General features: G+C 36.5%; 1 long non-coding RNA gene across 2 annotated transcripts in view; it reads left to right on the forward strand.

Moving 5' to 3' along the window:
- LOC123385470 overlaps positions 1–16,518 on the forward strand; it is a 76,036-nt gene extending 59,518 nt beyond the window's left edge. For both annotated transcript variants that reach the window (XR_006598045.1, XR_006598046.1), the window contains one exon: positions 15,602–16,518. This is a non-coding gene — a long non-coding RNA (uncharacterized LOC123385470). The remainder of the gene's footprint in view (positions 1–15,601) is intronic.
- Positions 16,519–18,604: the final 2,086 nt, after the last annotated feature.

The raw sequence follows: 18,604 nt of genomic DNA on the forward strand, positions 1-18,604 counted from the left end.
AACAAATGAAAACAAAAAACTCAAAATGAAAACCTTAAAACATACTTGTTTTTTTCTTCATGTTTTTACATTTTAGTAGAGAAGTTCTACCTGACCTCTCATTACATTTTCTTGAAGAGAGCAATGCACCTATTATCTATTCAAATTGTTCTGCTAAAAAGATAGGGAAAAAATTAAGCACAGTATTTACCAAATTATTAATACTCCAGAATTGCAATAGCCATTTTTGTTTACATTTTGAAATTAGATCCAGACAGGAAGCAGAGGATCCATTATGGAAAAATCTTTTAAAGTTCAAACTGCAATTTTAAAACAACCCTTTCATTCTCCCTATTTTGTGAATACAGGGTGAATATGGATTAGCTTTGAAAAGGAAAGTATTCAAAAACTACAAAATGGACAGGCCTGGGGAGCAAGAGACCCAAGTCATGCTCCTAGGTTTACTGCTAGTACTAATGTGGGCCCCAGTTGCAAGGTCAACAGCACAAACCTCACTCTTGTCTTCATACAGTGTGAAGAAACTTTACAAATATCTATGAAATGAAGCGCGTGGCTGTTCTTCGGAGTTTCAGCATGGCCATGAAATCTGTCTGTGCAAAGCAGTTCTAGTGCTCCCTTGAGGGTTAGAAATAGTCACAGAAGAAGCTAGCCTTGGACCCAGCTCAGTCAGAAGGTTCTGTATGAAATGAGGTAATGAGGTTTTGTTGAAGTGGGGATCAGTTTAGAATGCTCCCAAGGATCATGAACAAAACCAGATCGTCTTTGAGGTAAACTGTCAAAGTTCCCAGGAAAGAACTCCAAGAATGGACTAAGAATGATCCATCCATGACTCTACTATAAACTTCTCTGGTCCCTTAATGGTAACAGTCCTTCCAGAATTTCTTTAAATCTCCAAATTTATATCTGTGTAAAAATTCATGACTGGGAAAACTTCTGTGCTGCTGATTCCCTTCCTGAGATACAGTCATGCACACAGGGGCACTGGTCAGTTGCCTCCAAATTTACAGAACTCAGAGATTTGTTCTCACCATAGGAAGTCCAACCACTCTAGGGGCTAGTGCAAAAGCAGTGCATTGAGAAAGGCCCATTCTTTGTGTAAAAGAGTTTCATATGTTACCTTGTGTCTTGCAACCTTGTTATGATCACATATTAACTCCAGGAGACCTTTTCTTTTCTTTTCTTTTCTTTTCTTTTCTTTTCTTTTCTTTTCTTTCTCTTCTTTTCTTTTCTTTTCTCTTCTTTTCTACTCTTTTCTTTTCTTTTCTACTCTTTTCTTTTCTTTCTCCTTGCCTTCCCTTGCCTTGCCTTGCCTTGCCTTGCCTTCCCTTGCCTTCCCTTCCCTTCCCTTGCCTTCCCTTCCCTTCCCTTGCCTTCCCTTGCCTTGCCTTGCCTTCCCTTGCCTTCCCTTGCCTTGCCTTGCCTTGCCTTGCCTGCCTTCCCTTCCCTTCCCTTCCCTTCCCTTCTCTTCTCTTTTCGTCAATTCTTTTGGGTTTTCTACATAGATAATCTTATTCTCTATGTCATCTACTTTTCATTGTCAATCTGGATTACTTTAGTTTATTTTGCTCTTTCTTTATGAGAGTTCTTATCATGAATGGTTGCTGGACTTTGCCAAAATCCTTTTATATAATCATGTGATTTTTCTTTTTTAGCTTATTGATGTGATGAATTACATCAATTTGTTTTTGAGTGTTGAACCAGCCTTGCATACCTGAGGTAAATCTCACTTTGTCATGTTGTATAATGCTTTTTATACATTGTTAGATTAGATTTGCTAATATTTTGTTTACTATTTTTGTATCCGTGTTCAGGAAAGTTATTGGTTTTAGTTTTCTTTTCCTATAATGTCTTTTTCTGGTCTTGGTATTAGGGTAATACTGGTCTTTTAGAATAAATTAGGTTGTATTCCTTCTGCTTCTATCTTCTGAGTTTTCAAAGAATTGGTATAGATTATTTCTTAAATGTTTGGTAGAATTCACTGGCCTGGTGCTTTCTATTTTTAGAGATTGCTGATTATTGATTCAATTTCATTAATAGATGTAGGCCTATTCAGAATGTATATTTCTTCTTGGGTGAATTTGGCAGATTAAGTATTTCAAGGAATTGATCTATTTCATCTAGGTTATAAAATGTGTAGGCATTGAGTTATTCATAGTATCTAATTTGCTTTATTATTATCCTTTTACTGTGCAATCTTTATCTAGTTTTTTAAGCTGGAAACATAGGTTATTGACTTAGATCTTTCTTCTTTTCTAAGATATTTATTTAGTGGCATATATTTCCTTCTACTTACTGCTTTCACTGCATCTCACAACTTTTGATAAGTTGTATTTTCATTTAGTTCAAGATATTTTAAAATGTATCTTGAGATTTTTTTTGACCCATGTGTTATTTAGAAGTGGATTTTGTTTCTGACACTATTCAATATGCAGGCTATTTTTTCTCCTCAATGATTTTAAAATCATACTTACAACGCACAAATTTGTATATATACAAAAACATATTTCATGCTTCTTATTCTGTTTTACAGACATATTTGTCTATTTCCACATATACACTACAATGTTTTGCTCATTTGGCTTTACAGTGTGCTTTGATATTTTCTACACCACTAATTCTCAATACCATGTTGTTTCATGTCGCTAGGAAATATTTGGAAGGTACGGGAGTGTGTTAAGGTGTCACAATGGCTGAAGGTATGCCACTTGAATTTACTAAGTGAAGGCCAGAGATGTTGATAAATTCCAATAAATGAAAGACTGCCATTGAACAAAAAAAATATTTTAATCAAAATGTCAGAAATACCTTATTTGAGAAACCCTGTTTAAGGAAAAAAAACCAAAAAACAAAAATAAAAGAAAACAAATGAACAAAAATTAAATAAAAACCAGTATAGAATCAGTAGGTCAAGTACAATTTTCAAACATGAATTTGGCTGGCATTCTTTTGAACCTATTAACTAATTTGGAGGAGAATTAACAACTAAGGAGAATTAAGAATGAAAGTAAAAGCTGATCATCCAGGAAAACCAATTTTCACCTATTTGACATCTTTAAGAAAGTTTTATTTTTTTTCCTCCACTTAGGTTTTATACATCCTTGTCACATTAATCCATAGTAACCTCATAGGTTTTGCTACTACTGTGAATCAAATTTGCCTTTTATTTTGCATGATATTTTTTATCATATATTTCCATTGTATTTTCTAGTAGTTATAGATTATGTGAAAGAATAAGAAAGCCATCAAGTTTTGTTTTTTGTTGTTGTTATTGTTCTTGTGGGGTTTTTTGTTTGCATATGATATACTCAATAACATTTTAGAACTCTTTAATTAGACCTAATTTTTAAAATTTGTTTGGTTTATTAATTCTACTATTATTTTGAGATAGACCGTCATGTTTTTTGCAAGAGCAAATTTTTTCTACCATTCAAGTATCTCATGTATGTGTTACTTTGTATAATTACATTAACTAGGAACTCAGGTAGTGATGATACTGGCATCTTATTTCTCACTTTAATGGACTGTTGCTAATATTTTGTCATTAAATATACTGTTGGCTCTGTTTCTACTAAATATGCTTAAACAAACATTTTCCTTTATTCCCAGAATATCAACTATTTTTTTATAAAGAAATGTTAATCTGAGTATACACTCTGCAGAAAACACTAAATTATTATGGTTTAATTGTTTAATATAAGATGAAAAGTGGGAGACACCCAATTGACCAAGTTGTTCCAATGGCAATTTTAAAATCAATTTTAGTAACAATTCCCCCAATACTCTCTTCTCTCTGTATTTACATATTTGTATTTATTTTCTTCAAATTTGAAATGGCTCTAATGTTGATTCTACCTCAGTATTACTACTGCTAGTTAACAAACACCTGTAAGGTAAATACTATATGCTGGATACTACTCTAAATGTCTTGTGTATATTACTTGGTTTTTCCTCCTGACATCCTCATGTAGATATTATTGCCTTCATTATAGAGATAAAGAATCAATCACAGGAAAGATAAGTGACTCATACAACTGATAATTAACTATAATGAAAGATATTGGATGAAGATGGCATACTAATCAAATGTCTCTTAATACCCTTCCCACTTAATCTCAAATAATGAATGGCTTTATTGCATTCCTATGTATCACTGAAAGATATGATCTTTTGTTTCTCATCTGTTCGTTTTGTATTCTTTCTGATAGTTACCAGTGATCTGTATTTGGATTAATGTCCTTCAGATTTATGATCTATCATTTTCTGGGGTGTGTAGCACTGTTGTATCTAGCAGCAAATCTGTACAATGGCACCAGTGGTACCTATGGGGCATCCACACAAGTGCATTTCTTCAGCGCAATCTTGGCTGTGATTCCTCCTACAAAGCTTCTGTTGTTTTCTGCCCATTTTCCTAGCAGCTCTTCCATCCTGCCAGCTAATTCTGTGAGCTATCCAACATTCTTTCAACAAATTTATTTTCTCTTTTTATTAGCTAGAGCTATGTTTGCTGCCCACAACCAAAATCCCTAACTGAGAAAGTGTTACCAGGGAATGGGGTGCATTGGATACCTGCAAGGGAATGTGGAGACTATCAATCCTTTACCTGGCAGAGCTGGGTCAGAAACTAGTCAAAATCTTACTTAAATGCCAATATGGGAATTCAGCAGCCGTGAAAAAGCTAATCAAATCATTGCCTGTGGTCACCTGGCATCAAGTGCTCGTTGCAGGCATGACTTTTGGGAGTTGAGTTGCGTCTACCATACAACAATAGGATGTACATGAAGAATTTATGGACTTAGTAAAGGGGCAGCTGCTTTATACATCAATGGGCAGCTTAAAGAAAGAGAATGACAAGTTAAAATCCTTGAATTCTAGGCTCATAGCACTGACTAAAATCCAGGGAGTTTCTAGGATCAAGATAAAAAGAATCTCTTATCTTTTGTTGCTGCAGGGACTGAGCTGGGTAAAAAACAAAATGTGGTCTTGGAGATAGCAAAATTCGACTATCAGTTGAATTCAGAGCTTTTCCTTCTCTTGTGTGAAAACTACAAAATTGGTAGGAAAAGAATATGTCGGTGTTCTGAACACTAACTTCCACCCGTAGTCCATTGACACTGAAGAACATATTAAAAAACTTCCTCATAGTCCTCCCTAAAGACAACTGTAACCACTTACCAGGACAAGGGTTTATTCCCCAGGGAAAGGGGAATACGCAAATCTTTGGAAGATGCTTATATACAAGCCTTAAGCATATATTAATCCATTGTGCCTATTGGGAAGATTTTCTTTCTTTATGACCTACAAGACCACTTGTGGAGCTCAGGATCAAAATAATGCCACGGGAAGTCCAGTTTTCTCTGGTGCTGGTATATCATGTAGATCTTCACAATTATTTTACATTACCTTAAAAAACAATCTACAGGGGTTTATGGGAGGTGGCTGTTGGTTTTCCTAGATAATAAGGGATTCCCAAAGCAGCTAACTTGGAGATTAATAACAAGGATTTGGGGGAGAGGGGAAAAGCAGAGAATTTCTTAAAATGAGCTAAGAACATAAAGAATATCCACGCTGCATGTTAACTCAAAGGACATTTCCTCTCATAATAATCGGGTGGACAAGAGACCATAATTTCTCAGTGTCAGTTACCTCTCCTTCATAGCAACTTCAGATCTTACTTAATGAACAAAGTGACTATGGTGATAAAGACGAGTGCCATTCACAAGTGCAACAACACAGGATTCCCTTTACAAGTGTATGAGCATAATTTTCCGAAAATGGTAAAAGTGAACCTTTAATATTGCATCATATGTTTTGGTGTCCATTGAATTTCTTTTTTAATAATTTTGCCATGGAGAGTCCCTATATTGTGGATTAGATACTTATTTTGGATTTGGGTTTAGATTTAATTTCTCTATGCATCACGCCTCAAGTGAGCATTGTTAATGAATGTCTGAGACAACTGGGCGCCTTATTCAACATCATAACCTCTCATATTTTCTTCCAAGTAAAGAACTTAACCTTCCATAAAAGAAGAAAGACAATGGGATAATGCCCTCATGTTACTTTAATCTTATCACATACCTTATTGAAGAATCAGTTATGATACCAAATCATACAACGTTATTTATGATTTGAAATATTGACTAATATATATACCATTTCTTGCATAGTCGGTATGTATGAGTTGGAATTGGAATTAACACCTCTCCCAATTAGACTTAATCAACCACATTTTCCCCCATTCTTGAAATTACGGCAAATACTGGCTTAGAAGTCAGTAATAACCAAGGAAGAGATGTTCTACCAGAGAATTCAGCAATGGTTGCATGGAAGTAAACAATGCCATCTAGACAATTTAGTGTCTGATTACAATGAGTGAGTAAATGTTGGGGGTACTAAATAGATCCTGAAAATCAAGAGAAAATGGTGTTGATGCTGCATCAGGGAGAATGAGTACCTAGCTGTTCCCTGGGAAATTTTGGTAAAATCTCTAGTTGTGAAAGACTAGATAGAAAGACTCTACATATAGGGCTAGCAAGAGCTCAGAATCCATTGCAATGAAGGGTTGATGACATTCTGGCTAAAGAATTCTACAATAGTAGATAATAGAGTAAATATAGAATGTATAGAGAAAAATAGAAGTCATATATATAAAACTTTGCAACCATTATAAAAATGATTATGGCTTCAATGTATATATCTTCACACATACATAGTCTCTGTAAATCTGATTATGAAATATATATAGATATATATAATTGTAATTTATTTCTCCTTTCATTTCCTTTCAATTCAGGCATCGCTGCAACAGGAATAAGTAATAGTGCAGGTTATACTTATGGATATATTTTGTTGAGAATCAAGACTGGTGTCAAGTGAACTAGGGTCAGAGTGGACATTATTCAAGGATTCTGGTCTTGTAGGGAGATGCAGTGACTAAAGAGAATTATAGTTTGCCCTTTTGAGACACTGGTGAAAATGGATTTTTCTATGAGAGGAAGTTGCATGGTGTTAGACAAGAGGTTTTATCTGTTATAATAGGAAGAAGACTTTACGTGAATGCTGGATTGCCAAAAGGACAATTACTAGTGGATATATTTGGGGACCATCATACAAATGGTTGCCTTTTGGGGAAATAAAGTCCTCATTATGTGGATCTTGGAGGGAGTCAGGTTTCAATATCAGACAAATAGGGTCAAATACCCTTTTTCTTTCTTTAGTCACCTAGAGCAGGGAAACTGAGTTAGGTTGCACCAACCGGATGCCCCACTTTTAATTTTGAAGGAGTGATACAAGTAAGAATTTGTTAAAAATTAATTGACCATAGTTGTCACATCGCAGGGCCCAGTGACAGCATGTCTAATTACAGAAGTATCCAGAACAGCAAAGCAAGGAAACCTATGTTCTAACCAGGGACTTCTTTTGGTGGAACTTACGTGTGGTCTTTGAAGATTGACATTCTTGTTTTCTAAAATATGATTATCTAGCTTCAATTCAAGTCCAATCTCAACATCACCTCCAATAGAACACTCTCTCTGACCCCATATAGCTTATTTAAATGTCACTTCAGGTGCGCTTGGATGGCTTATTCGGTTGACTTCCCGACTCTTGATTTCGGCTCAGGTCATGATCTCATGGTTTGTGAGTTCGAGCCCTGTACTGGGCTCCACACTGACAGTGTGCAGCCTGCTTGGGATTCTCTCTCTCCTTTCTCTGCCCCTCCCCTGCTTGCACCTTCTCTTTCAAAAATAAAATAAATAAACTTTAAAAAGCGCCTCTTCAAAAACTTTGTATTATTACCTCTTTCATGGTACTTCTTATATTATAATTGCTTTCTTTATCATATTACCTGATCCAATTAGAAACAGGAATAAAACTTTCTTATGTTTAAGACACTCTAGCCTTACACAGGGCCTCGTATAAAGTAAGAACTCTGAAACTATGGTTCCAGTAAAGGAGTGTGGCTAATTTTTTGGCCATGACCTATGCAAGCTATCAAGTTATTGCCTTTGAGCTCAAACTCTTTCTTCTAGACCCTGTTCTGTGATGTTAAGTAGGGCTAGAAATTTTCAAATTGTGTTTGCTTTGCCAGCAGCCTCTCTGTTAGTCTTGGCCAGTAGAAAGCAGCAGAGGGAGCTGTAAGGATGGAGGAAGAAGAGGGACTCACATCTTTGCTTGCTGTTGGCTTCCTGTTGGCTTCCTGTCCCTTTCAGCATCACCCTGGCCGCCTCTCACCTCTTTTCCCTGGCAGCAGCTGTTTGTTTCAGCAAAATGTTGAACTGAGTTTTCAGGGTCTCAGCGCTTACAGAACCAGCCTCGATGTGTTGCTGTTGCTCAATATCCCCTGTTAGATGACTGGTCCTAGTCCCATGAGTCTTTTCCTCCAAGATAAGAGACACCAGCATGGGTCAAGCAGCAGCCCCTTCTCCGAGGTCTTAGTTTCAGCTCTGTGGGACCCCTCCTCCAAGCTTGCATGTTTGCCACTCCAGCCCTAGGATGTAGACACTCCTATAATTACTTAGTTTTCCCTCTTCATTCTTCAATACCTAATTATCAACTTTTGTATAAAACTGCTTCTGTTAAAATAACTGATTGGATTTTTTTCCTCTTCTGACTGCACCCCCGCTGCAGTTAAACTCCTGTTTAAACTCCTTCCCAGGGTAGTGAAGGCAAAAACATGTTCTATTGTATCCCGAACTTCTGTTCTGGCCTATTCAAATCCTAACTAGCTCAGAAAAGTGCATCTTACTGTTTGTGTTTCTGCGTGTGATATATTGACTCAGAGAACTAGAAAAATCCAGGTGCTGAAGCCAATTTGAATTGTATTTTCAGTAGTCACAATCAAAATATGTAATGAGGATGCTCGTGTTTCACTCTATTTTTGTATTGTTTGAATAATTTACAAGAAGAATCGTGGATCAATCAAGGTCCTGCAGAAAACAGATTACATATTCAAATCAGGTCATTTGAGATGAATTTAATAAGAAGACTATTTACAAAAGCTAGGGTCGGGTATAGGGAAAACAAGAGAGAAGATGCAGTACCCCAGGATGAGTTATGTGGACAGACTTGTTACCACCCTTAGATCTGAAAGGACTAAAACCCATAAGGAGACCTGTCAGCAAGAATCACCTGTCAGGAGCTGTGACCTTTGGTGGAGGTACACAGTCAACCTGCAGAGAAGGAGCCAGGGGAATAAATTCCCCCACCCAACTCTGATCTCCTGCCAGGGATCCCCATTAGCAGAGCTCAACTAGAAACCAGAGGGCAAGGGAATTGCTTGATGCAGTTCACATAGGTCAGTCTCCTGGTCTAGCTGGGTGGGGAAGGAGGAACAGAGAATCTAGAGGAGTAAATGAGGGATGCCTTGTACAAATGGGTTAATTATATATGTAATTAAAATGCTTTTAATAACAGCAACATGTTTAGGAAGAAATTGTTTTGAATAAACGAAGAAAATATACTGAGGGTCGGCAGAGGGGGAGTGGGGTGGGAAGGGAAGAGAAGCACATTCACAAAACATTTCTGGAAGCACAGAAGTTAAATATCAAAGAGAAACACTCTGTCATCTGAAAACATGAAAGGAATTGGAAACATAACGGTTCGAAGTAACATTTTTATTTTTAACAATAAATACAGATTTTTTAACAAACTTCCATCTTGATTCTGGAAAGCATTTTAGTGCTAAGTAGCATAAAAAAAACACTGAAACAGTTTGACAAATACCTCTACACACATATAACATGTGTATATATGTATGCTTTAACATTTCAAAATATAATATGTGATAAGTTGCAGAGCATTTATAATTAATTAAGCTGTTTTCACAGCCCTCTAGAAGAATATTTTTCCACGATAGCTGACTGCATAATGTTGTGCATGATTTATTTATAGACTACTAATGAAGACATATCTAATCATCATAATTAATTGGTATTTTTGTGCTTTGGGGCCTAATCACAAAATCTTTCATATGCTGGCTCAAAGTAAACCTGGCTATGGGGCAAACATTTAGGACAAACCCTGCTTGCTTTTTCTAATATACAGCTCAATTGTATTGATTTATTTATTCAACATTTCTGGCTGTTATTATACAATGTCAGGGCAAGTAGCCCATTTGGTCAATCCAGTTTTTCTTTTAAGGATTTTCTTGAACAAATCAACAAACAAAAAGAAACCAGGGGAGTCATATGTGGCATGATAGATGAACACTTGAGTTGTTTACATTATTTATTATGTTATATTACTGTCAGGTCATCATACTATTTATAAGAATTTTGACTATCTTGACGTCAAAGCAGAATTTTGAAGGAACTACCACTGTAGAATCAAAAAATACATTTTTCCCTTCAGATCTACTTCTTAGTTTTTTTTTTCTTTTTTACTTATGTGAAAAGTAATTCAAGCTCATTGCTATGAAACAGATAAGGATTTGTTTATTCTATTATAATTATTGGGAGTTTCTGAGGAAGACCCTCAGAGTCTTTCAAGTTCGGACACTGAAAGAGTAAGGAATTATACAATAAGTAGTGAGGGATATGGTCAGGTTTAGGATGTGGATTATATTTGCAGAGTTAGGCTAGTTCTTACTCCCATTCAGAGGCAGCCCCATTTGGAAGGACTGTCCTGGGAGAGTATGGCAGAACCTATGCCATCTTTGAGCAGCTTCCGAAAAGGAGGAAGGGCAGAGTGGAGTCATGTAAGCCCAGCTGTTCCTACCCAAATTTACAAATTCCTTACATCACCACACCTCTGAAGAACAGAATGAGTAAAGAGTTAGAGAGGGGAGCACTGTTATGCTGATTGATATCCTTTCAAAGGAGAGTTGGGGATAAAAGATTTGGTTCTGTTACAAAGAAACAGAAAACAATACTTTGTTTTTGCCAACAGCTTTATTAAGTTTTAGTGCTTCTTTGAATATTTTAGGATTGAAATATTCTAAGCGTTTCATTTTATAGGTCTACTGGTAATCAAGCAAACCTATAGCATGGCTGCTGTTTCCAAAGAAGACAATACTGTTTCCAAAGGAGAGAATAAGCACTTGGGTATTAAGATTTCCTCCCTATAGTATTCACCCCAGGTAAAATATATGGTAAAGAGGAATTAGTCATTTTGTGGGTCTAATGGAGCAAGGGTTGTGACCAGAAGATGAGTAGATGACCAGTGTGCTCTTCCACAGTGAATCAGCTTCTTCAAAAGTAGCCAAGTGGTGACCTTAGAAGCCTGGGTGATTGGGTACGGACATGGCAGAAAGTAGCCATGGACAACCCACTTATTTCAAGAGTCATTATACTGTTTTTTTTTTCAAACTATTCTGACATAGAATGTCATTTAGGATGTTCAGAGCTTACTTTTACCCACATTAGAATGGTAGTCTAGGTATTGTGGAAAAACTGACATGTGCCAATCTGATCCCACTTAGCTATAGGGAGAGTAGTCAGCAGACATCACCAGCAGTCAGCTCTTTCAGGATCTATCTGTCTCAGCTCCAGACAGCTACTTTCTTTGACTTTCTCAGAGTAGCTCCCATCTAGTTGCTAAGGGAGGTAAAGGTAAAAATGCCAGCCCATTTGGGCCCAAGGCAGGTCAACTCTGATGGGCAACATTGGCCCAGACTTGATAAGCCTCTGACTCATAATCTTACTTTTCTCATTTACCAGAGGTGTCAATCCCTATTAAACATCTTGAATCCCAAACTCCACCTCAGTGTTTGTTCAGAGAACCCACCTGCGACAGGTGCCCTCCCCTACATATATATATATATATTTGAGCATGTTTTTATAATGAGATGTGAATTGGAATAGATCATAAGGCAATTATCAAATATAACACTAATGGTAAGAAATTAGAATATACCCTTACATATTTACTTCCTTCTTTAGATTTATCCAAGTTTTTGAATATTCTTTTGCCTTTTAACTAGAAACATCATTTGTTTGATCATCTGTGAAGTACAGTATATCTTCTGGATATTAATTTCTACTGAATTTTCTGTAGTTAGAATAACCTTCATAATTAAATTAGAAAATCAACTAATTTTTTATTATTTTTCTGTAGTCTGTGTATTTCATTTAAGCCAGTTCTTATTGACTCAATGTTATGTACAAACTTGTAATAAACAATTAAATCATCCCTATTGAAGCCCTCCTGAGAAACTACTAGAATGCCAAAAAAAGAAAATGCTTTATCTAAAAGAAGGAATCAAACTAAAGGAGCAACAGACTAACACAACTGGCATAAATTAATCTTATATAATTGCTTGAAAATTCAAGTATTAGGAACATGTTTGGTAAAAATGGGACACATTTTTAAAGTGATGCATTTGTAAAGATGTGAACTATCTAAATATTTGTATTAGTCAGCTTGGGCCGTTATAATGAAACACTGCAGACTGTAGGACTTAAACAACAGATATTTATTTCCTAGAGTTCTGGAGACTAGGAAGCCCAGGATCAGCGTACCGGCTGATCCAGTCCTGGTGAGAGCCCTCTTCCTGGATTGATGACCACCTTCTCTCTGTGTCCTTACATGGCAGAATGCAGTCTCTCTGTCTCTTCTTGTATAGCCACTAATTTCATCATGAGGACCCTTCCATCATGACTTTCATTTAAGCAAAATTCCCTCCCCAAAATCTTATCTCCAAATACCATTACACTGAAAATTAAAGAATGTTGAGGGCACACAATTCAGTGTATACCACAATTCACAAAGGAATATTTTGAGATGAACAGAAAAATGAGTTTTCCCGACTGGAGCATTCAGAGTCCATTGAGTCTTGGTATGAGAATACCGAACTGAAAGTACAGAGACCTGGGACTGAGTTCCAATGACTTGGCATGGATTAGGAAACGTCTAGCACTTGACTTTCTTTGGTAGTAAGCTGGGTCTACCAAAAGGTTTTTCCAAAGGGTTGTTGTGTATTTCTAAATTAGATAAGGAATATGCTGTGTCAAAACAATAATGGAAAATTACAGGTAAGATAATGTTAAGATCACTTCTTTGTTTTAGAGATTGACATATGAGCTAAGTTTTTAAAGCAATCATGAGAATGACAAACTTTAGAGGAGAGGCCACTTGGAAAAAAAATAGTGTTAGTATGTAAGAAAGATGTTTGGGGAACTCTGTGTGAAGTTTTCTACCACTGACTGTCTTACTAACATTTCTATACTCATTACTGGATATTGTTCTTCCCAGGAAGTTTCATTTCCTTTCTTTAAAATAGAATCTATGAGATTTTAAACTATTTTTTGCACTCAATTGCTCTAATCACTTAAACAGAGTTGAATGGTTTCATAAGCAGTGCTGTCAAAACTGATGGGTAATTTGTTAAAGAAAAAAAAAAACAAAACAAGAGAAAAAACAACAACACACTGTGAGATTGGGAAGAGAGACACAACATATAAAGAGACCCTTGTGACTGTGTTAGAGCATTGGGTTAATTATTACTTTCCAGAAGTTAACGATGAGGACTCTTGGCTCAAATGTGAGAGTGAGGACAAGAACACAAATAAACTCAACATTATCTGTTTTTCAAGTGTGAGAAAATATCATTTCCCTACAATGTGACTGTCTATTTTTATGGGTAGATAACCTTTAGGGACTGTGCCCAGCCAGCATTAGATATTGGTAATGAGTGTGTAGCAATACATTCGATTAGCACTACAAAGCAGGTATTTTCCAAATGAACACTTTGCCTAATTTTTATTAAATATAAGCACACATTTTCTCCTTCCCCCCAGTCTTCCTCTACTTGTTAAACATTTGTCATCCATCTTTAAAAATTATGCAGAAGACACAAAAGCCCTTTATAGCTTGAACAATAAATTGTGCCTAGGAGATGTACAAGTTTAGCTAGCACAGGGACAGAAGACCTGCTGTGTTTTATTCCAACTATAAAAATAGAAATGATCCCCAGTGTAGTTTGATAGATAATGATGGAGGTTGCAAAAATTATTGTGACTAATTGTGTTTACCCTTTTTGGTTAAGCTCATTGAAAATCAAAGTAGAATCTCCCTCTAGATAAATTCTATATTTTATTACATTTATAAAATCATAAAACAGTATGTCATCATCAATTTAAAAAAATAATTATATTGTTCTTGAAACTGTCAGAACATATTTTTTGACTGTGTATTACATAAAGAGGTAAGCAATCTGATATGGTGACCTAAATGTTCCCAGTTTAACCATTATAAGGCTTGGTTCTCTGGCTTTTGTTTGGAAACAGTGAATCAATTGCATCTTATAACATTTTTTCCTATGAAGAGGATCCATTATAACAGTGTACTAAATACTAGAGATTTTTGTTCTATAAAAGGTCTCAGGGTCTTAACTTTATCATTAGGGTTATACATTGTACAAACTTTGAAGAAACTTTATATCTTTAGTGTCTTTATATCTTTCTAAGATAAAAGGAATAATTTAAATTCATTTTGAGAATTACAAACTTTGGTAGTCGATTGTCTTCTTTTGTGCTCTAAGTTTGCAATTAATGAAGTTTAAATAAAACTTCAGTCTGGTGGATAAACTGGTTTGGGCTTTGACTTAATTGATTGGTCAGTTTGAAACTGTCAATTAATTAGTTTGCTTCCACCACCTCCTCTGCCCAACACCCCCCAGACCCTGAATGAGCTGTTGTTTATCTGAGTAACCTATTAGCCTGATTTTATGTATTAGCATAGACTCTGGTAAGGAAGCTTATCCAAATGTATTTGCACTTTGACAAAGCACTTGTTCAATAGAAAGGACCATAAAAGTATTTATCATATTTTTGATGTGTATTGGTCAATAAAAAGCATTATTCATTGAAATCTAACTGGATGCAGTATTAGATGGGGTGCAACTCCAAAGGGAAAGTAGAGATCTTTCCGCGCTGGTAAGAAAGATACATCTACGTCGAACACTATCTATATTGTAAGGATGCTGGGAAGCAGGCAGCTGGATGAAATCCTGAATCACCTCACACACAGCTGCTGCTTCACTCACTGTGAAGAGCAGGGTTATGCTGATTAAGCTACGGGTATTTGTAGAGGTGTTGTTGCTGTTGCTGTTTCCTTTTGTTGTTTTCTGGCAATCTGTGCATCACAGGCAAACAGGAATGGGTGGCTCTCTCCCTGCAGCAGCCTGTTATCAATCCAAATACTCCTCTTCACCTGTAATTTTGCCCTGGCCAAACTGTTTTTCCTTATTTGATTAGATTCTCCGTTTTCTTCTCCCTTTCATCCTGTGTCTTCTGCCTAAAATTATTTGACTCCAATCTTCATTCATCAAAAGGTACCCGTGACCACCTTTTCACCGAAACCTTTGCTTATCACTTGTTCTCATGTAAATACTTTGCCTATACCACTGTGCTGGAATTTTTTTTTTACACATAACCTAGCAAAAAACAAACAAAAAAAAAGACATGTCCACAAATTCCTTGATACTTCTTGTTACAAAAGGTGCAGTTTAATTCAGCAATTCCTTAAGTGAAGGTTGGACTTAATTCTCGTGAATAGCATTCGGAAGAAGTAATGGAGTGTCACTTGCAGCAATAGATTATAAAGATCTGCGGTTTCCTTCCAGGATGTTATGTCTTGTTGTCTCCTGAATCACTTTCTCTAGGGGAAACCAGTATTGTGAGAAGACTCAGAAAACCCTTGGAGAGGCTCACATGGGGAGGAGGAACTGAGACCTGCCAAAAGCAGTGACCTTGGAAAGTAATCCTTCCCACTGAGCCTTGAGATGCCTCCAGCTCCAGGCAACAGCCTGACCGAAACTTCGTGAGAGACTCGTAGGCAGAATCACCCAGCGAAGCCTTGTGGAACAGCCGCTGATCCTCAGGAACAGCGAGATAGTGTTTTTTTTTTTGTGTGCACTGCTAAGTTCGGGGTCATTTGCTTTGCAGCAATAGGTAACTAATACACTTATAGTTCCTTACTTTCTCTTCTACTAAAGTATAAACTTTTGGAAGACAAGCATACCTGCTACTGATATTCCATTTTTAGTCAAGGTAATACGTGCCTACAGCTGTAAAAATAAAACCTCAAAAAACTTAGTGCAATAAGAATTTACTTTTTCCTAACACCAAATCCAATATAGGTATATTTCTCTAAGTGGTGATTCAGGTGTTTAGGCTCCTGATATCTTTTGGCTCCATTGTTCGTTAGTCACCTCAGAGGCATATGTTACTTTCCTTGCATCTGGAGAGCTGAGAAACAAAAACAGAGTAAAAGAGGCATGTTGGTTCTTTAATGTCTTGGAATGGAAGAGAGCCATTGAATTTCACTCATATTTCATTCCTTTTAGAACTCAATCACATGGATCCATCTAGTCAGTCACACAGAAGGCTAAAAAATACAGTTTTCTTTTGTTCCTAAGGAGGAAAAGAACCAGATATGGGAAAAAACTAGCAATGTCTTCCACAAGTTTCTAAACTTTATAACATTTAAGTCAGTGTTCTATAAAATTAGTGCTCTAAAGAATTTGTTGAATGAATGGATGAATAAACTAATGAATTATCATAGAATAAAATTTTATTTTAAAATTAGTTGTCTGAATGTTGCATTTGATATTAATTCAAGACAAATGTTTATTGAGCAGTTACTGTGTGACACAGTTCTATGGGTTAGCACATAGCACATAGCAGCAGTGATCAACAAAGACAAAATTTACTCCCGACATTCCAGTGAGTGAGAGATAATAAAAAAATAAATAAGTAAATAAGATAATTTCCAATAGTAATTAATGTTCTGAAAAATATAAAATATTAATTTGACAGAATGACTGAGGAAGGGAAGGTGCAGGGCAAGTTTAGGTAGAGTGTTTAGAAAGGTCTCTAGGAGGAGCTGATATTAGAACTGAAATCTCAACATGACCAAGTGGCTCTACAAAGATCCAGGGAAGAGCACTGCATACTGAAGAAATAGAAAGAGCGAATGCCCTGAGGAAGGACTTCCCTCCTTAGCTGGTTGACGGGGAATGATGTCAGATTGGTAGGCAGCCGCCTGTTAAATAAGTATTTAGTGGGCGGCAATGAAGAGGGTGAAATTTTGGAGAGTTTTTAAGGAGAAAGATAACATAATTTGACATACATTAGGCTTTTTCTGTCTTGCGGTCAGTTTTCTAGAAGCAGAGCATGAGGCAATAAACAGTATCAGGACAGTTTCAGTGAGCAGGCAGCACAGACCATGGAAGGCACACAGTACAAGATTTATTTTGCACATTTATTTGATAATTTTTTTAATGTTTTATTTTTGAGACAGAGAGAGACAGAGCATGAACGGGGGAGGGTGAGAGAGAGAGGGAGACACAGAATCTAAAGCAGACTCCAGGCTCTGAGCTGTCAGCACAGAGCCCGACATGGGGCTCGAACCCACGGACCGTGATATCATGACCTGAGCCGAAGTCAGACGCCCAACCGACTGAGCCACCCAGGCGCCCCTATTTAATAATTTTTAAAAGAAGCTACAACTTTTCAAAAATCACTAAGTTGGGAGTTATTTTGAAAGCTCTTATGGTTGGCACTCATTAATAATACAATAGTTGTTGTTATTCAGGCCAATGTTTACTCTTCCCCCCCCCCCCATTTAATGTTGTCTTAATGTGGACTTTCACACTTAGTCCTACAATTAGAAGTCCTACAATTAGAAGTCCTACAATTAGTCCTACAATTAGAAGTTTTTCCTCCAGGTCAACTCTTAAATATCTTAAAACTGTTCCCTTTCTTTGGTTCAACATATCCTCTGTTTATCTTATTAAGGACAATTTTCGAAGAATTAATCAAAAACAGATTTATTTATTTTTTTTTTTTACTGTATGATTCTGTTTATTTAATATGTACATTCTTTTTTTATATATGAAATTTATTGACAAATTGGTTTCCATACAACACCCAGTGCTCATCCCAAAAGGTGCCCTCCTCAATACCCATCACCCACCCTCTCCTCCCTCCCACCCCCCATCAACCCTCAATTTGTTCTCAGTTTTTAACAGTCTCTTATGCTTTGGCTCTCTCCCACTCTAACCTCTTTTTTTTTTTCCTTCCCCTCCCCCATGGGTTCCTGTTAAGTTTCTCAGGATCCACATAAGAGTGAAACCATATGGTATCTGTCTTTCTCTGTATGGCTTATTTCACTTAGCATCACACTCTCCAGTTCCATCCACGTTGCTACAAAAGGCCATATTTCATTTTTTCTCATTGCCACGTAGTATTCCATTGTGTATATAAACCACAATTTCTTCATCCATTCATCAGTTGATGGACATTTAGGCACAATACCTAGGAATAAATCTAACCAAAGATGTAAAGGATCTGTATGCTGAAAACTATAGAAAGCTTATGAAAGAAATTGAAGAAGATTTAAAGAAATGGAAAGACATTCCCTGCTCATGGATTGGAAAAAATAAATATTGTCAAAATGTCAATACTACCCAAAGCTATCTACACATTCAATGCAATCCCAATCAAAATTGCACCAGCATTCTTCTCGAAACTAGAACAAGCAATCTTAAAATTCATATGGAACCACAAAAGGCCCCGAATAGCCAAAGTAATTTTGAAGAAGAAGACCAAAGCAGGAGGCATCACAATCCCAGACTTTAGCCTCTACTACAAAGCTGTCATCA

This window comes from Felis catus, chromosome B2 (genome assembly GCF_018350175.1).
Source record: "Felis catus isolate Fca126 chromosome B2, F.catus_Fca126_mat1.0, whole genome shotgun sequence".
Classification (NCBI taxonomy): domain Eukaryota; kingdom Metazoa; phylum Chordata; class Mammalia; order Carnivora; family Felidae; genus Felis; species Felis catus.